A 2600-nucleotide genomic window follows, 5' to 3' on the forward strand; every position below is an offset into this window, starting at 1 on the left:
TTAGTAAATGAGGAATAGTTGCAACTTTAGAATAACATCCTAATAACATACATAAGCTAATAACTAATACTTAACTAATATGTTAACTCACACTTTACAGATCAGTTGTTATCAGTTTGTTAACCATCTACTAATACCATTTAAAATATCAAATTTTTGTACCTCAACCTTGTTCCCCCCATAGGCTTTTCTGTGTACTGTATTTTACCAAAGACACAGATGAAATGTTGAACATTGTGTTTAACCCTTGTGCCCTCCTCAAATTTACTACCCTCTGGACACCGTGGCAAAAATGGACACGCACAGAAAAAATGCTATTAAATCATCATACATCAATATTTTTTTCTGCTTTTTTTTCAGAAATCACTTAAACAACTTAAGACTTGCTCAAAACTACCAAACATTCAATCATTTTCAGGATTTTAACCCTTTAAATGCCAGTTTAATTATTTGAATTACTAATGATTTATTACAAAAAAAACACAAAAAATTTTTTTTTTTTCATATAATAAATAGTAGGGTGTGTGTGTGTGTGTGTGTGTGTGTGTGTCGTTTGTGGGACATGGTGGCCCTGAAGACTGGTCTCCCACTCTGGTCATCCCACAGGCTGCGGGTAGATTCCCCTTTGGACCGGTACACACCTGCCAGGATGAGAAGTCCCATGTATGCCCGAATCTCTTGGACATCCACATCACTCCATCCTGACACTGAACGCCTCCCGTGTAGGTTTGTCATTTGCACAATCAGCTGCATCATGTCAGGAGTGAAGAAAAGGTCAAAAGCGGATGCCTCATCGTGTATTCTTGATATGGCATATCTTGTGGGTCCTGGCATGATGTCAGTAGGTGCCTGAATGTAGCGCAGTGTCTCAGCATTAGATGGAGACCAGACTTGCCCATTCTTTGCTGTCCACTCACTGTTAGGATGGACAGGATCCTCAGTGTCCTTTCCACTTTCAGAGGAAATGTCAGAAGTACTCACAGAAGTGGAGGATTCCAGTGGCCATTCCAAGTCCGACTCCCCATCGAAGCTTGTGTCCTCAGATGAGTCCTGCAGCTCACTGTCAGATAAAGGCTGCATGACCATTTCTAAAACCTCTTCTGCATTGAAATGCCTCTTCATCTTTTCTCCTTCTTTTTGGTACAAGTCTTTCTCCTTCTTTGCTCACTAATGAAATGACTCCTCAGCCAAGCTGCATGTTTATCTTTGGCTGTGAAAGCAGCCAGGTGCATATACACACTAACAGTTGTTTTTGTTTTTGTTTACAGTACAGTACAGTACAACAAAGGCAGGAGCACCTCTTCAAAGACACATGACACACATCCCTCAAAAGATGCCCTTTTTTCACCCCTGAAATGATCAGTGTGTCTTTACAGATCCACACACACTCTCTCTCACATACATGCATGCACACCTGCCAGCCATCTGCGCACGCACCCACACACACACACGCACGCACGCACGCACGCACGCACGCACGCACGCACGCACGCACGCACGCACATTCTCAATCCATTTATCTGTTTCTGTCAAACACACACACATACATCATATGTTCAAATCCTGGATGTTTCTGTTTCAAATTTATGTTCATATTTCATATGTTCTGTTGTGTTCTCTTTTGTTGTTTAAGTTTACAAAGTTGTTGCAGTTTGCACAATAAATGTTCACACTGATAAATCAGATGATGATTTACAGTGAGATTAAAAAATGTGTTTATAATGGAAGTCAATGAGCCATTTTTGGCCACGAAGGTGTCCAGAGGGAGTATCTGGCACTACAGAAAAAATACTAATGCAATCAAATCAATTTTGTTGCTAATATTTGACACATCCAAGACTCTAATCACCACCAAAGTCCCATCCCCCTACTATTTATTATATGAAAAAAAAAAAATGTTTTGTGATTTTTTTGTAATAAATCATTAGTAAGTCAAATAATTAAACTGGCATTTAAAGGGTTAAAATCCTGAAAATGATTGAATGTTTGGTAGTTCTGAGCAAGTCTTAAGTTGTTTAAGTGATTTCTGAAAAAAAAAGCAGAAAAAAATATTGATGTATGATGATTTAACAGCATTTTTTCTGTGCGTGTCCATTTTTGCCACGAAGGTGTCCAGAGGGTGCAAAATGCGTCACGGGAGTATGAATGACATGTAAGAGTAAAAGACACTGGATTTCAAACATTTTACACAAAAGAAAAGTTCTTACAAAAATTCATGCCACAAGCTGTAACACAGCCCAAATGATCACCAAATGAAAAAAAAAAGTTGAGAAAAATGTACAAAAATGCCCGAGGAGGGCATAAGGGTTAATGTATAGAAAAACACATACTGAGCCATCACATGGCAGAACAGCAGTATACAACAGTATACAAACCCATGAGGTTTGGGCACTTTTTGTGCAGGACATGAAAACACAATAAATCAAAAATCAAGCCATTGGCATTATTGATTGGAACATGTCTTAGCACAGCTTGGACCCTCTATACTTAGTGAACCAGACCCGAGCTACAACCGAACTGCTCTAGGGCACCATCCCACAGTGACACAACACCTAAGCTTTCTTAAACAGAGGAATCAATTTCCCCTTTTTCTTTTGATG

At 39.2% G+C, this 2600-nt stretch overlaps 1 pseudogene; it reads right to left on the reverse strand.

The window, feature by feature from the left end:
• Positions 1-501: 501 nt before the first annotated feature.
• Positions 502-1408, reverse strand: LOC146330995 (uncharacterized; annotated as a pseudogene).
• Between the last annotated feature and the right edge of the window lie 1192 nt (positions 1409-2600).

The sequence above is a fragment of the Lutjanus erythropterus genome, chromosome 2 (assembly GCF_056507025.1).
Source record: "Lutjanus erythropterus isolate fLutEry1 chromosome 2, fLutEry1.hap2, whole genome shotgun sequence".
In the NCBI taxonomy this organism is placed as follows: Eukaryota; Metazoa; Chordata; class Actinopteri; order Lutjaniformes; family Lutjanidae; genus Lutjanus; species Lutjanus erythropterus.